The sequence below is a fragment of the Leptonychotes weddellii genome, chromosome 4 (genome assembly GCF_054177405.1).
Source record: "Leptonychotes weddellii isolate Sample4059 chromosome 4, ASM5417740v2, whole genome shotgun sequence".
Classification (NCBI taxonomy): domain Eukaryota; kingdom Metazoa; phylum Chordata; class Mammalia; order Carnivora; family Phocidae; genus Leptonychotes; species Leptonychotes weddellii.
Window position 1 is genome coordinate 35724895 of NC_138372.1, and position 18375 is coordinate 35743269.

Consider the following 18375-nt stretch of genomic DNA (forward strand, 5'->3'; position numbering starts at 1 on the left):
GGATAGAAATAGAAAACCTGAACAGACCTATAACCACTAAGGAAATTGAAGCAGTCATCAAAAATCTCCCAACAAAAAAAAGCCCAGGGCCAGATGGCTTCCCAGGGGAATTCTACCAAGCATTTAAAGAAGAATTGATACCTATTCTTCTGAAACTGTTCCAAAAAATAGAAATGGAAGGAAAACTTCCAAACTCGTTTTATGAGGCCACCATTACCTTGATCCCCAAACCAGACAAAGACCCCATCAAAAAGGAGAATTACAGACCAATATCCTTGATGAACATGGATGCAACAATTCTCACCAAAATACTAGCCAATAGGAACCAACAGTACATTAAAAGGATTATTCACCACGACCAAGTGGGATTTATCCCTGGGCTGCAAAGTTGGTTCAACATCCACAAAACAATCAATGTGATACAATACATTAATAAAAGAAAGAACAAGAACCATTAGATCCTCTCAATAGATGCAGAAAAAGCATTTGACAAAGTACAGCATCCTTTCCTGATCAAAACTCTTCAGTGTATAGGGATAGAGGGTACATACCTCAATATCAGAAAAGCCATATATGAAAAATCCACAGCGAATATCATTCTCAATGGGGAAAAACTGAAAGCTTTCCCCCTAAGGTCAGGAACGCGGCAGGGATGTCCACTATCACCACTGCTATTCAACATAGTACTAGAAGTCCTAGCCACAGCAATCAGACAACAAAAAGAAATCAAAGGCATCCAAATCGGCAAAGAAGAAGTCAAACTCTCACTCTTTGAAGATGAGTGGAAAACCTAAAAGACCACCCCAAAACTGCTACAACTCATCCAGGAATTCAGTAAAGTGGCAGGATATAAAATCAATGCACAGAAATCAGTGGCATTCCTATACACCACCAACAAGACAGAAAAAAGAGAAATTAAGGAGTTGATCCCATTTACAATTGCACCCAAAACCGTAAGATACCTAGGAATAAATCTAACCAAAGAGGCAAAGAAGCTGTACTCAGAAAGCTATAGAATACTCATGAAAGAAATTGAGGAAGACACAAAGAAATGGAAAAACATTCCATGCTCATGGATTAGAAGAACAAATATTGTGAAGAGGTCAATGCTACCTAGAGCAATCTACACATTTAATGCAATCCCTATCGAAATACCATCAACTCTTTTCAAAGAAATGGAACAAATAATCCTTAAATGTGTATGGAACCAGAAAAGACCCCAAATAGCCAGAGGAATGGTGATTAACATAACATAGTAAAAAAAAGAAACTTATTGTGAAACATAGAAAAAAATAAAGTAAAATGCGGAATAAATGTTATCAGTAAAAATCTGTTATTGTAAAGCATTTTGCAATATGTAAAATATATTTACATCTTTATCTTCATTGATCTCACACTAACCTTGTGAGGAAGAAAAGGCAGAGATGAGTTACCTTACAGTCAGGAGAGGGAACCAAAACTTGCAGAGGTTAAACACACCCCTAGTCCCAGGCATAGTTACATATGCCAGAAACCTAACCAAACCTCTCACTCTAAATCCATTCTTCCTCCCTCTCTTTCACTTACTCCTCCAAACAGGCAAGCCAATAAAATTAGTACCAAAACTTTTGTCGCAAGCTGCATGTGTGACTAACACCATTGCATACCATGAAACAGAAACATCTAGTGCCTATTTTTAGAAACTTATGCAATTCATAACTGATGAGGACTTGGAGGAAGACATTAATCAGAAAGTGATACTTTAAGTGATCGAAGTCATATAATCCATCCAAAAGCAAGAGCCAAAAGGAGAGACACCTTTGGGGAGGGAAAAGAAGGGAGAAATGAGTAGTGGAGACTGGGAGTCTATAATTTACACTTCCTTTGTGAATATGGGTATAAACTCAACCTGGAGACACTGAAGAAGGCTCAGCTTAGAGGAAAAGAAGACAGAAGATGCAGCTACTGGGGATTACATGGTAAAGCAGAAGTCAGGCCAATCAGGCCAACATTTACAATCTTGCTCTGGGGCTTACTAGCTTTTCACCACTTAAGTTATCGTAGTCACTGTTTATTAATATCTCAGCTTCTTCATTTGCTAAGAGATATTAATGTTTACTTCTGAGGGTTAATAATAATTAATCAAGAAAATAAAGTGAAAGATCAACAAAGCTACTCCACTGTTTCTTAGTCAATGACAGTTCTCAGGGGTTTGTTGATACAATTTCAGCTTCTCACACAGGAGGAAAAAATCATTCCAAATTCCCCAACTGAAAATCATCCCAGTCTGATATATTCAACCTCAAATGAGAAGGGTCAAGTCCAAGAAACAGAGGCAGGTGCAAGAAGAAGACAAGCAGAACTGAGGGCACATTCCTCCTGAAACTAGATAAACAACTCTATAGAATTTTCAACAGATAAAGGTTTAGATTCCTGAGCACTATGATGCAGGAAACTGGCTCAGGGGTGCTTAGGCCCCTCTGCAGGTCTAACTCTTGTTGCATTGAAACCTACTTGAATCTCTTACAGATGCAAAATATGGACCATCGGCACAGATGCACCTGTCCCACACACAGGGAGGGCAAAGCTGGCAGAGTCCCAGGATAGGGCCATGTTGGGCTCAGTCGGCTACATTCCCAAGCATGATTAGAGACCCGTATGCAGTAACCTATTTTGGGATTCTGCTCACTCTGAAGACAATATGTTCTTAGCTTTCTTCCCATGATATTTATTCCTTCTAGCGAATGTATCTGAGGGGACACAGACCAAATATGAAGTAAAGAGGGGGAGCAATTCTTCAAGGTTTGTGCTATGTATTGTATATACATTGTCTATTTTTATAGCTTTATGAGTTAAATAATATTATCAAGTAAATTGAAGAGCCAGGATTTGACTCGTTATAAGTGACCATGCTCTTCTCTCTGTAACAGCTGCAGCCATCAATCCATCAGAAGGTAAAATAATTTCAATTATTTGAAATTATTATTCAATTTGCAGTGGGCAAAGTCAGTTTAGCTAGGTTCTAGCTCTTTTGATTTGCTATCTTTCTCACAAGCTGTGTAAGTCTAAACAAATCTCTTCCTTTTCCTGGATCTATTTGAGAATACATAAAATGTAAATTGAACTAAATAATTAAAATCCCTGATACCTCTGACAGGCTAGGACCTCTCACATGTTATGATGATGATGACAACGACGAGGAGGAGGATGACTATGACAACAAAGATAATGATGACAATGACATTCACTGCATTTATCAAATGCTTACTATATGCCAGACACTACTAAATACTTTATAATGAGCAAGGCAGACAAAGGAGGAAAGTTTAAATGAAGCATTTCAGACAGATAACATAGTACCTTTCAGACAGATAACATATTAAGGGCTGGGATAAGAGAATAGTAAGGCCCTTTTAAGCAGCTGAAGTCCTAGAAAAAAATGTATAAAAAAAAAATAGTGAATCAAGGACAGATAGTTCAATGTGACTAGAACATAGGAAGGGACAGACAGCTCTTGAATGTAAACTAAAGAGTTAGTTTTTTATTTTATAGAAAAGTAGGGTAATTGGAGAATCTGAGCAGGACACTGATGCAACCAAATTTGCTTTTCAGATTTTGGCTATTAATTATATGGATGTCAGTTTAGCGGGGAGCAAGTAATCTAAACAGGGATAATGGAGGCCTGGATGGGTAGTGGCAATGGGGACACTGGAAAGTTAAGAAATAACAGACATGTTAATATCATTATTAGCTGTTGCAACAGTAAATTACATTTGTAAAGAACCTAGTGGAAAGTTTTTCTAGACCCATCAATTCTTCTATTTCATTCATTCACTCATTTAGACATTCAAAAATATTTATGTACCTGTTTTATACTAGGTTCTTTTTTTCTTTTTGCAAAAAATATGCACTAGTGAGATCAAATGAATGTCTCTAACTACTCACACTCACATCAGTACATGCTAGCAGCTTTCTGATCAATGCTTTTATTCCTACCATACTCTACGAAATGTCCTTCCTGTCCTTTCTATTGCCCCATAGATGTTTGGAAATGTGAGCTTAAACCTCACAAGAATATCAAGGAATGAAATGACAGATTCAACAGGTATTAGTTTGTAGGTGGTAGTTGAAGTCATAAAAATTGAAAAATATGAATGAGAAGAGTAGGGAAATTGTGTGAACAGGGTAGGATGGAACCCTAGGAAATCCCAACACTTAAGGGTCCTCAAAAGAAAAGAAGTCCAAGGAGAATGGTCAGTACATGGAGATATGAGAAGAAAGCCAAGATAGAATGTTGCCAGGAAAAATAAGAGAAAAGAGGTGGGAGAAGAATGACTAACAATGTAAAATGCTGGGGGTCATGTGGGATGATGTTATAAAAGATGTTTCAAGGTTTATCAAAGAAGCAATTTGAATAGAGTGATGGAGGCAGACAATAAAATGCAACAGGTTGAAGATGGAATAGGAAGTGAGGAAGTAGAAGCAGTAAATATGTGCAACTTTTAAAAAATGAAGTCATACAACATGATAGTGCCCTTCCCTATTATCTCATTGTGTGATTATGATTCAGTGAGGTTCAAGAAGCAAAAACAGGAGTATCCAGAATAGAGTCTAGCACTAGGACTGAATAGATACTTAACACTTGGTATTTGTATGGATTTGATGTTTATTTAACAAATATTTATTGAGTATTTACCAAATTCCAGTCATTGTTCTTAGCAGTGGGGAAACTAATGAGTAAACACAGATGTGGCCTTAGCCTCAAAGCATTTATGGTCTATAGTGTATATATGTGTGTGTGTGGTGGGGTGGAGATGCCATTAAATAAATAATCATTCAAACAAAGTAAAACCACAACAGAAATAAGATTGAATTAATTGTATATAAATATGAATGAGAAGAGTCCCTCTTGGCAAGGACAAAGTAGGCTGGATCTAAACAGTCAATGCTTTTTCTTAGACCTGAGGATGAAGTGGAAGCTGGGAGCTCTCCTGACAGGCCAAGCATGTCCTCTCTGCCTGCAAGATAATCTGGCTACTCTTTCTTCAAATCTTGCCAAATCAGCTCAGATTCAGTAACCCTGCTGGTCTCTGAGCCTGTCTGCAACCAAAAGGATTCTAGTTTACTGGACCTATACCAGGCTTAAATAAAATCATATGTGAAAAATGCAAGGGAGGCACTATGGTATGGTAAAAGGAATGCTGATTTTGGAATCAGGGAAAGCTGATTTCGAGTCCTGGTTCTTCCGTTTCTAGCTGTGGTGCCTGAAACAGGAAATTTTATTTCTTTGAGGTTCAAATATTTCATCTGTAAATGAGAACGATAATTAATGCCCAGTCTAGTTCACTGCACTGTTGAGGTCTTGTGACCTCCAAGATAAAAATAAGACCACAGAATCAGAATCTCTTTATTAGAAAGGATCATAAATGTCTTATGACCCAATCACAATGTATATGAAAACATCTTAGAAAGCAGAATGAGTGGTAAAAAGTGAATAAATTGCCCCAAACATTCTACATTCTCCTCTAAAGCCATAAATTTAAACCTATGTGTATGTGTATATATATATGTATATATTGTGTATGAAGACATATATTCATATATATAAACCCACAGAGTATCATACTTTATTAAGCTCATGTTAATAGGAAGGAGGCCATTTCAATTATCAAGTTTACGGGTTACTAAATAAAGGGAAATATATTAAAATTTTTATTGCACTATTCATTTAATTTATTTATTTTGATAAGATCTATTTGGCTCTATTGTTAATCATGTTTCTAAAATACTAGCAAGTGGGCCATGCTCTTGTTTGGAAAATGTTTAAAAAATATCAACAACATGCACATTGGCTTCTTAAATATTTTTTAAAGTGGCATTATCCAGAATAAAAGTGATGACCATTGATTCCAAGAGAGAGAGAATCACTACTTCCACCAGGGAGTGTGCACTGAAGATGTGTCTATGACTGTTTACAACTTATAAAGTCAAAGAAATATGGCCAAGAGATTTATGGCAAAATTAATTTTCCAGTCTCCATGGAGTTGAAGATTTGGGTGCCCCTACTATAACAGCAAGCATTTTAAGAAGCCACAAAGAAGGGTGGGGAAAAGTACCAGTTCTGCATATACAAGAACCTAGGTTGAAATCACAGTTCTAGCACTTACTTAACCTCTCCCTACTTCAGCTTCCTAACCTGTATAATAAGGATGAAAATAATATATTCTTCATAGTGTTGTTGTGAAGATTAGGTACATGTGAAGTATTTAAAACAGTGACTGGTACATAGAAAACACTCAACTAATGATAGCTGTTATTTTTGTTTCAGAAGAATACTCCATGTTAACTATAAGGATGATGATAGTATTAGAGCTCACTTGAGTCTTAGGCAGCATCTAATGCTATTCCAAACCCATCATTTTTTAAATGCAGAAATTGAGGCTTAGAGAGGGAAAATGACTTGTCTGAGGTTAGATAGTAAGTTCACAGTGAGACCAGAATCAGAATCCAGGCCTCCTGACTCCCAACTTCAGGCTGTTTCCTACCTCCTCACTAGTCCAATGACTCCGTCTCTGTCCCTTCTTCTGATATATGTTACATTATGTCAGAAGAGAGGGACAGACTCTTATCTGATTTAGAATCCATTTTGCTTGTCTTCATCTCTCCTACTACATTGTGAGCTCCTTAAAGAAAGGAGTGTATCTTATTATACAGCACCTCACAGAGAAATTCAAAAATAAGTATTAAATGATTATTTTTTATTTTCTAGCATAAGAAAAGATCAGATAGCATCCATGCTCTAGAGATAGTAACTGGAATCAGCTTCAATAACTTACTTCTAGAGGTTTGTTCATTAGAGATGATGTTAGAATACAAAAAGTATTAAATTTCATGTCAGAGAATCTGGGTTCTAAGCTTGAACCTGTTGATAACTAGGTGAACTTGGGCTGGAGTGCCACTCACATGTAGGAAAGATGAAGGAAGTTTGAGAGGGGTAAAACTAGAAAGATAGGTTATGAAGAGCTTTAAAGTTCAGGCTAAAGAGTTTGAACTTTATCCTTAAAACAAGAGAGAGTGGGGCGCCTGGGTGGCTCAGTTGGTTAAGCGACTGCCTTCAGCTCAGGTGATGATCCTGGAGTCCCGGGATCGAATCCCGCATTGGGCTCCCTGCTTGGCTGGGGTCTGCTTCTCCCTCTGACCCTCCTCCCTCTCATGCTCTCTGTCTCTCATTCTCTCTCTCCCAAATAAATAAATAAAATCTTTAAAAAAAAAAAAAACAAGAGAGAGTGATAGATGAATTTTAAGGAGGTGAATGACATGATCTGGACAGAATTTTAGAACTAACACTCTGACAACTATATGAAAAGGAAATTAGACAGGGAAAGCCTAAAGGTCATAAAATTACTTCTTTTTAGCAGATTAAAATACTGATGCTTAGAGAAAGGAGTTAGGTAAAAGTAATTTGCTGAGTGTCGGAAGGGGAATCAAGATTCAAAATCAGGTCTGGTGATGCCAAAAACTGTGTCTACCTACTATAATACCCCCACATCTCTCAGATAAAGGATTTAGAGGACATGTGGAAACCGGGGAGTTGCATGGAGCAATATTCTGTGCAACTTTGCCTTTGGGGAGTACACCATCTGGCTAAAATGGGTTATCCTTAGATTTAAACTCCAACGGTCAATGTCAAAAATATCAACTTTCCAATAAGGTATAATGTGATATTATATATATATATACATACATATATATATATAGTCTTTGTTAAAGGCATAAAAAGTGATTTACTGATTGTTTTCATAGTATGTTTTACTTACATACTAACCAAATTAAAAATGTATCAAGAGATACCTTATTTATACGTGTGTTAATATAAAAAGATATATATGCATATATATTTGTGAACACATACACATGCACATATGCATACAAGGTCTGTGCATACCTGTAAGTTAAATCAGATACAAATTTATTCCCAGATGCTTGAATTTAGAATATCAACTCTTTGGTAGAAAATTTCTAAATTTAAAATCAGTAACCTTGGTTCATATCCTAGTTCCACTTCTTATGTAATTTGCAGCATGTTCTCCATATCTTGCAGCCTTTATTTCCTCATTTGTAAAATGTGAATAATTATGGGGTTGCTGTGGAGACTGGATGACATATGTAAACACGCTTTGTAAACAGTCTCAGAAAAATGTAACAATATAATACTCAAGAGTGCAGGCTCTGGAGTAGGACTCAGTCCTAGTTCTGCTAGTTATCAACTGCAGGACCTTGGGCAAGTCATCAAGTCTCTCCGAGCTCCAACTTTTTCATAGGAAATATGAGGCTTATAATACTTTTTAAGGTTATCATAAGGATTCATTTAGTTAATACATATATAGTACATACATTAGTCAATACAGATAAACACAAGGCCTGGCTGGTATAGAGTAGCAGAAGGCTGCTAACTCATACCTAGTTGCAATAATGGCAAAACAAATACAAGAAAACTATGAACAAACTAAAGAAAGTGAATGTGATTGTTGCAATAATGAAACCAAAAAGGCTAGAAGGGTCAGAGATATAAAGCTCACTGCTCCATGACTCAGTGATCTACTCTCCTGATACCTTCATCCACTGGGTTCTGTGTCCATGGAAGACAAATGATGCAGATGTTGTTCAACTGACAACAGACCAAGTTTGGGTCTATCCCTTTAGGCCTCAAGAGAAACAAGTAATACAGGCCATGACCAGAGAAGGCATGAGAATACCCTTGGAATTCCATAGCAAAAATTAACAGGCGGTTCTTAATGCTAAAAGGTTAAACAAATAGTTGATTAAGCTAAAAAGACAGAGAAAAAGAGTGATCACAGGAAGAGGGGGAGGTATGGAAGAATAGGAAGTTCAATCAAAAACGAGCTCTACATTCAGAGCCTGCTTGCTGTGGAGTGCCTCTTTGCTGTGCCAGAAAGGTGTTCTTAATGAGAAAAGCAAAGAAAACTCAACTGATACAAAAAGTGTGTCCATATAAGAGAGAAGAAGTTGGATCAACTGAAGTTCATTTGCAAAAATTGAAAAAATGAGGGAAAGTTAGGAAGGATGGTTAACGAGTCCAGTTTTAAGAGAGTGGAGATACATAAAATGGCATGATATAAAATATACCAATGTAAGATCTCTTCTAAGAACTTCCTAAGGATGGAAACAAGAAAGCAAAAGAAATTTTGAAATCTTATATTGTGGCCCATTCTTCTCCTTGTACCTTTGTAAGTCATTGGAATGATGCACCTTAGGTTAAAATAAATTGCTTTTTATGAGTCCTCATATAGCTGAGTTTTGATTTGACATGTAATCAACTATAAAAGCCATCCTCCAGAGAAATCAATTGAGTACAGTCAGTAGTTTAAAGCCATGCAAAAGAGGAGCTCTTATTGAAGCATTAGAATCATGTGTCTCACTTTAATTTTCTAAATGTGCCCCCTGGATGACATGATCCATACTAGAAAGGAAAGTTTTTTGCTGTATTGCACTTGAATTCACAGAAAAGTCCATTCCAAGAGTTCCTTTGGATTAGCTTCTTCCTAGTTTAGTCTAGCAAGATTCCAAACTTATTCCTTTTAGGTAGCTCCATAGTTTCATTTCTAAAATTCTGCCTTCTTCTTAATCTTTCTGATCCAAGCCAAATCCCTCCCTATGAGGGACTGAGCTAACCCCGGCTGTTTGACAAATTCTGAACTGAAGCAGAAAGCACAAAAATAAAACTAACATTTAATGAGTACCTACTGTGTCTCCTCACAGTGGTAGGAGCTTTCACATTATCATATTTAATGCTTTCAACAATTCTGTGAAATAGATATTCTCATCCCCTATTCTATAGATGGGGCCACTGGGGTTTACAAAAGTTAATTAACATGTCAGAAGTCTCAGTCATTCTTGGTGTCTATTCCTTTGATATTGGTAATATGCTCCAACTACTGATAAGCTCCTAAATTGCCTTATAAACTCATAGCTTTTCCCTAGTAAGTGCTGTCTAATGCACATAACTGGCTTTCTAAACCCAATTCTGGATTTTTGCTCCAGGACTTCACCTAAAGTTCTCTTCTATCACAGTGATGATGAATTTGCCTTGTTGTTACCTACTTTACTCATAAGGAGCTGGACTCCAAACCATGACTCTCAGACCTCTTGCCCAAACATCCATGTATGGCTCAACCACCTGTCAGGACACTGCTAATTTATCTCAAACGTGCAAGAGCTCCTGGTATTTTCAAGAATATCTACAGGGATATTGTCTTCACAGTGCTGGCTGGATAGCAATAAATGCTGGCTGAAGCCTGTACTAACCATTCTGTCTTGTCTGTAATACTTGCTTCCCTTGCTGGTTCCTTAATTAGTTTAAGTCCCTAGACCACAGATGGCTCTCATTACTAATACCGAGCTCTTTCTTCCTGGTTTCTGACACTGCCTCTTTCCCATGTATCAGTACCAAGCTCCTCTGACAGTGCTCAAATGGCTTTCTCTTGAGAACATCTTTTTTCTATGCTGCCCATCCACATTGCTAACTCCTAGATTAAAAACCAGCAAACAAAACAAAAAAGTGTCAGTATGACCATGTTCCTTTTATGGTTAAAATAATCCAGTGGCATCATCTATCCAAAAAAAAAAAAGGGTCCAGGCTCCTTAGCATGGTATTCAAGGCCTTTCATGACCTGAACTCTACTTACATCTCTAGCCTTACCTGTAGCTACCACCCCTTAAACAATATGCTCAAAATAAACTAAACCAGTACTTCACTCAGAAGAGAGAGATTTCTCACACATCTATTTCTTAACACTTGTGTTTCTTCTACCTGGTATGCCCTCTTCCCAGCTTCTGTACCCACCTCCCCTTTATCAACTTTTACTCACCCTCTAAGAAAATGATATCTAAATTATGTTCTGATTAGTCCTAAAGTTCAGTGGAGACACAAATGGAATAGGGAAGGGCAAAATTAATTAGTTTGTGACCCCATGTCCCACTGGATTAGAGGTAGATATACATTTTGTCTTTGCTCAAAGTGTAATGGGAAGGCACTGAGGCCTTTAAGCAGTGACACTATCAGATTTTTAAAATTTTAAAACACCATTGTGGCTTTATCATAGATAATGGATTTGTGAAAGTTAACAGCAGATGAGGGAAGATAAGTTAGGAGGCTAGCCCAAGTGAGAGATGATACGGTTTTCATTACAAAAGGGATAGTAAAGATGGAGATAAACTTGAGACGTAACAGAAGGTAAAAACAGCATAGCTTTGGAATTGATTGGATAAGTAGATGTTCTTCTTTGCAATACTAAAGCAATATACCAAAATATTAGTATAATAATAATTTACATGTTACAGTGTTTCTCCAGATAGTCTCTCTCTCTCTTTTTTTTTAATGATTTTATTTATTTGACAGAGAGAGACACAGTGAGAGAGGGAACATAAGCAGGGGGAGTGGGAGAGGGAAAAGCAGGCTTCCTGCAGAGCAGGGAGCCCGATGTGGGGCTCGATCTGAGGACCCTGGGATCATGACCTGAGCCGAAGGCAGACACTTAACGACTGAGCCACCCAGGCGCCCCCAGAGAGTCTCTTTATTGGGCCATCAGTAACTGGTGGTATATTATACAGAAAGGATTGGATTCAGAGTTCTGATTGGCAGAAGTCAAGTGTAACACAGGTTCTACCTTCAAGAAGTTCATGATCACTGAGTAATGTATATAGAATTGTTGAATCATTATGTTGTAAACCTGAACGTAGAACAACACTGTATGTTAATTATACTTGAATAAAAAAAAAAAAAAGAAGAGAAGTTCATGATCTTCTAGAGGGGATTTGGCATTACCTGTAATTTTGACAAGTTCTGTAAGATAGGTAATATGCTTCCCATTTTATAGTTGCAAATGCTGAAACCGAGAATTCTTGCCACAGGTAGCTCAGCTACGAAATGGCAGACTCCCAGACTCTTCTCTTCATGACTTCCCCAGTGCTTTGTTAGTTCTCAAAATGAAAAAGAATGCTCTCTGGATCCCTGCTGATCCCTTCTGTGACCCAACAATGCTCCCTAAAGGCACCTATCTAACAAGTGAAATCCCAAGCAGTCCCTTTGGGAGGTTTTATATTTCAGGGGGAGGTCAACAGCATGTTGTGTAGTCTGTCTAGATGAAAAAAAAAATGGATTAAATTTTTTTCCTCAGTGTTTAAATCCCTGCCCAAGCAACTATAAGTTTATGTGATAATTCTCTGTGAACTAAAAATGGTTACTCAGAAAAATAATGTTGCTGTAAATCTTCTCTTTGGGGCCAAGGGGTGGAGTAGGGAATATCAAGAATGAGTTAGCAGACCACAAAGGCCCCAGACATGGGTGATATAAAGCCTTGCTATCTAAAGCCTTACTATTCAATGTGTCATTCTTGGACCAGCAGCATCAACAACACAAAAAAACTTGCTAGAAATGGAGATTCTTATGCCCTGTGGCAGACTTACCAAAAAGAATTTGCATTTTAACAAGATCCCCAATGACTTGTATACACAATGAAGTTTGAGAAACACTAATATAAAAGTACACCTGAAGGAAACTCCACTTCTGACAGCCCAAATAACCTGGAATTCTATCAGTAATACTGGTATTATTTGTATTTATCAAATATTTGGTCCTCTTTGAGTCTTTCTCTGTAAAGATAAAAATCTCTCTGGCTTTGAAACAGCCTGATAATGATGAAAAGGCATGATAGGTGGAGTAAGACAAATCTGAGTTGGCATCCCAGGTCAAAATCAAGAGTATGAATTTTGGCATTTGCTGAGAACCTCTGAGACTCAGTTTGCCTCACTCCAAAACAGAGATAACAGGGGCACCTGGGAGGCTCAGTCAGTTAAGCGTGTGCTTTCGGCTCAGGTCATGACCCCGGGGTCCTGGGATTGAGCCCCGCATGGGGCTCTCTGCTCAGCAGGGAGCCTGCTTCTCCCTCTCCCTCTGTCTACCACTATGCCTGCTTGTACTCTCTCTGTCAAATAAATAAATAAAAATCTTAAAAAAAAAATAAATAAAGATAACAAACAAGCCTTGTCAGATCTGAAATAGTGGGGTTAGGGGGTGCCTGGGTGGCTCAGTCAATTGAGTGTCCAACTCTTGGTTTCAGCTCAGGTGATGAACTCATGGGTTGTGATCTCATGGGTGGTGGGATGGAGCCCTTTGTTGGGCTCTACACTCAGCAGGTGTCTGCTTGAAGATTCTTTCCCTCTGCCTCTCCCCGACTCATGTGCGAGCACACACACATGTGCACGTGCGCGCTCTCTCTCTCTTGCAAATAAATAAATAAATATTTTCTTAATTAAGAAAAACAAAATAGTGGGATTAGGATAAAAGAAGAAAATGGATGCTAAAGTGTTTTCTATTTATTTATATAGAATTCAATCATTGTTGCTATTGTTATTATCATGAATAATTCTATTCACTCAATCAGTCACAGAAATGTATAGTGAGAATCTACTCTGTGCCATACCCAGTGCTATGTGCTAGGATAAAAAGGTAAATAAGCTGTTCCTGCCCTCAAGCCTGTGGCAAAGAAAATAAAACATCATATAATTAGCAGTACCTTGTAAGAGGGGAAGCGCAATTTTAAAACCCAAGTCTCTTAGTGTTCAGGCAATGTTATTTCTCATCATCATAAATTCCAAGAAAATGTGGTATGTCTTGGTGAAAAGCTTAGGAAGCTTAGAGACAAATAGAATGGTTGGAATACTGACTATATCACTTCCCATCTTGGGCAATAATCTTAAACTTTTCTAAGCCTTAGTGTTCTTGTTTATAATAAAACCCAGATGGCTGAGCTTACCTGAGGAAAAATGGATGTGAAAGGGCTAAGTAAACTGTAAGTTATTGGCCATTCACTCAAATATTCAAGTATCTACTCTGTGTCAAGCACATAGTACTCTCCCTGAGAATATAGGGATGAAAAACATTTTGTTGCTGTCTTCAAGGAGCTGCTAGTCAAGTACAGTGTCGTAATAAATGTTCAAAAGGGAAAGCCTAAGTTATGTGTGATGGAATGAGAGAAGCACAAAACTTTGTCTGGAGGGAGTTGGAGGGGTAGGCTTAAGAGAGTCAGCTTTGAGAAATGTATAGCATCAATTTAAATATTTTCAATGTTTGTTATCAAGAATTTTAAAAATTTGCATGAGAAAAAAACTAGAAATAGCTTGAGGAGGAAGAGGGAATATTTTGAGTTAACAGTGTCCAATACAGCAAAACACTAATAATAATAATAATAATAGCAGCTAGTATTTATTGAACATATATTAGGTGCTGGGCATGGTGTTGTTAAGTGCTTCATATGCATTAGCACATTTAATTCTACCTGTTTTGGTATACTGTTTGTGGTCTTGCCTGGAAACATGATACTGTCCCATCTCTTGACTTTTTCTGCTATCTTCCAACCACAAAACCATGAAATTTTAGATTTGTCTGCCAAGTTTCAAGATAAACACTATTGGTCCTATTTTAACTTCCCTCCTGCCTTTCCCCTAAGCACTTTTTTACGCCCACCCCACCTCCAGTTCTATCGATATGGATTCCATATTTAGATGTACTATTCATTTTTCTCATATTTAAAAATGGTCCAAGAAATGTGTCTTTCAGTGCTGTAACTCCTTTTTTGAAATCCCAATGTGAGCCAAGAACTTTATTTCCTCCTAAGAGAGATTCTTAATGCAGATAGATTTTAGTTTTAAGCCACAGACAGACATTTATAAAATCCATGAGCTCTAGGGCACACCAGAGCCTTAGACTTCGTTACCCCAAGAGCAACAATATAGATGGGGGTACAAGAGATGATTATATCTTAATCCAATCATTTTTCATATAAACTGTTCTTCAGTGGACCCACAACAAAACATCTGAATTTTTACAATAGAAAGTTTTGCTGTCAATTACACTGAAGGAGAAAAAGGCACTAAATTGTTCTTCTCTACACATCCTTAAAATATATGGTTTCTGTATCTTCACAAATAGAGGAAGATGTGATTTTCAGGGAAATTCATTTCCAAATTCTTTTTCTTGTTCTTTTTTGAATAAAGTTCTTAACTAGGTCGTGCTGGTTGCCCAACTTTCAACTAATTTGAAAAAAATATTTCTTTGATTTTAAAAATTGGGCAACACATTTTTGATCAGAACAACTGAATTAGTATATATCAGTGTGATCCAGAACAGCTACTAACCTCAGAATGGATGATGATCAAAAGTCTTATATCTCTTATCAAAATTTAAGATCTGGATGTAAGTCTCTTGAGTCATAAGTTCTCTAAAGTATACACCTTGTTATTTCATGCCTTCTTGCTTTTGCTCATTCCTCTCCACTACTTCAACCTCCACTTTCCTCATCTTACCTAGCTCTTACATATCCTTTAAAAGTCAGTTTAAGTGTCACATCTCTAAGAAGCCATTTCCTGACTCCTACCCCCAACTCCAGACTCCAGACCACAGGCCAAGTTAAGAATTCCTTCTAATAATCCTTGTGTTGATTTTTGTCACAGCACAAATTGACCCTATATTATTATTGCACCAAATGTAATATTATGCGGTCATCAAAACCAATTCCTTTTCCTCCCAGGCACACAATTAGACTACATCTTTCAGCCTTCCCTACAGTTGGGCAGGACTATGGACTGAGTCCAGCAAAGGGAATGGAAGATATGTTCACCTTTTGTAAGCCCAATCTTCCACCATCTCTCTTTTCTCTCATCTGCCAGTTAGATGCAGAGATCTGGGTCCCCACTTGACTGTGGAGCTGAGTTTCCCTACTAACCCACATACATTATAATTAAATGAGAAGTAAACTTTTATATTAAGCAACTGAGGTTTTGAGGTTGTTTGTTGTGGTTTATATTGGCTAACAAAAAAATCAATAATAATGTCCATCTTGCTTTCTAGACTATGAGCTTCATGAAGTCAGTGGTTATGTTTTATTTATGTTTCTGAAACATTTAAGGAAGAAGCTGATGGACAGTAGGTGCTCAGGAAATAAATATTTATTCCTGGAGTATTTTTCACAACTACTTTTCCTTAGTTCTGTAGGGAAACTACTAATAATTTTTGGCTTTTCTTTTCTTTAACAGGACAAAGAAAAGAGCATTTTGGGGGCGCCTGGGTGGCTCAGTCATTAAGCGTCTGCCTTCGGCTCAGGTCATGATCCCAGGGTCCTGGGATCGAGTCCCACATCGGGCTCCCTGCTCCGTGGGAAGCCTGCTTCTCCCTCTCCCACTCCCCCTGCTTGTTCCTGCTCTCACTATGTCTCTCTCTGTCAAATAAATAAATAAAATCTTAAAAAAAAAAAAAAAAGAAGAGCATTTTGGTTCTACCTGAGGCAGAACAAATAAATGAATAAATATAAGGTAAGTTATCTGAAGCTTCCTGATGCTCAGGTTTCTCAAGTCAAGCATGAGAAGATGACAGAACAAAGTATCCATGAATTAACTGATGATCAATGACTTCCACATTAGAAATCAAATTGATAGAAAAGATATCCACCAACTAATTATGGCAACTAATGTACTTCATTTCAAAGACAATTCAGTATTAATAGTACAGCCAAGCTCTCCATCTCATTAGTGAATAAAATAGGCAAAATCCCTAATATCAATGAGAAATTATTTTTTAATAAGGTACTGGTACTAGTTAATAACAATTTGCATCCCAGATCTTTTCCCTGACTTTCTCTGGCCTGTTCTGTACCCTGAGAGGCACCTGTATAAAATACACACCCCAAAATACTCTTTGATCTGCTGAGGGGCCTGAATCCTAGACTGAGACACTTGGACTCTAGGCAGCAATGACTTGAACAGTGCCATTTTAAAAGACTCTGGGAGAAACAAGATCTATAAGATACATTCCCAACCTGTTTCCAACAGTTTAGCAGTTCATGAAATACAAACTCTATATTTGAGTCTGTCTATACTTAATGAGAAAAAAAAAAGTTAAATAAGGCCAATTTCTTCACTTAAAGAATGATAAATCCTGGATTTTTTCCCCCTTTTCCTCTCTTAGAGACAGCCCTCAACAGGAGGTAGCCATTATTAAGAAAGCCACATTAGTCTTGCCTTGGGTATACCCAGAATGCTTTGCTTTGTCCTGTTAAATTAAAGAAAAACCAAAAATTACCTGTAATTTCACTGGGGAAGTAAGGAAAAGTAATTGTGAGAAGTATCCCAGGCAGCCCAGTGAATATTATAGCACATGACGGACAAAGGCTTAAAAATAAGGGTACTTATTTATTTATTTTTTTTTAAGATTTTATTTGACAGAGAGAGCACAAGCAGAGGGACAGAGAGGGAGAAGCAGGCTCCCCGCTGAGCGAGGAGCCTGATGTGGGACTCGATCCCAGGACCCTGGGATCATGACCTGGGCCGAAGGCAGCCGCTTAACAGACTGAGCCACCCAGGCGTCCCAAGGGTACTTATTTTAATTGAACATCTGAAATGTTGTATTTATACAAAGAAAAAGTGTGAGGGAAATGAATGATCCGAGCTCCAGCAAAGACCGTATATGTTTGTGGAATATCCTCATCTTCAGGGCTCTGTCTTCTGTGACGAGGGTAGCCAGTGTTTTAAAGCCTGTAAGTTTATAATGTGTGCTCCTATTTATAGATACTTGAGGCATCAAGAAAGCACTTGGGTCCTAATTCAGTCACTGGGCAGTGGAAAGGGGCTCTCAACACAATTTTTGGGGGAGGGACAAAGTCAGGGAAATTAATATTCTGTGCTTGGGGTTAGTATAGAGTTTACTTTCTGGGTGAGTATAAGCCCTGATGAAAAAATGAAAATCTGACAATAGGGGAAGGAAAAGAGGAAATAAGTAACCAACTAACCTGTAGTCAGCTTTACCCTGAAGCTAATGAAACTCAAGCTTGGTGTGTGGCAGTGGGGGGAGAAGGGGATATAAAAATTGCCTACTTGGCACAGGTCCATTTTAAGGATGTGGGATGGGCCCAGGTAATATGATTAATGAATGTCAATAATCAAAGAGAATATAAGATTAATCACTGCACAAGAAAACATGGTATGTTCTAAAAGCTTAAGATATATGTATGAAAAAAACTTGATAAGAGGTTTATCCAAATTTCACAGTAATTCTAAATTTTACATTACCAATGAGTCACAACACTGAAATAAACTTTTTAAAAACCATCGATAAAAAACTATTTGATCAACCATTTTATAGGAAAGACTAAATTCGCTTTCTATTCTTTCTTCAGAAAATGATATTACAGAATCATAGTCACATGAAAAGGAGATCAGAGAGTATGCAGCCAAAAATGTGGGGGGAAAATTATTATAGAAGTATATTAGGAAGTTAATTAATAAAAATATTATGCTATTTTAAAATATTTTATGATGTCTGTA

At 37.5% G+C, this 18375-nt stretch overlaps 1 protein-coding gene across 1 annotated transcript in view; it reads right to left on the reverse strand.

Moving 5' to 3' along the window:
* The window catches only part of LOC102728406 (AGBL carboxypeptidase 4), a 614839-nt gene that overhangs the window by 398491 nt on the left and 197973 nt on the right, over positions 1-18375 (reverse strand). The window lies entirely within an intron of this gene.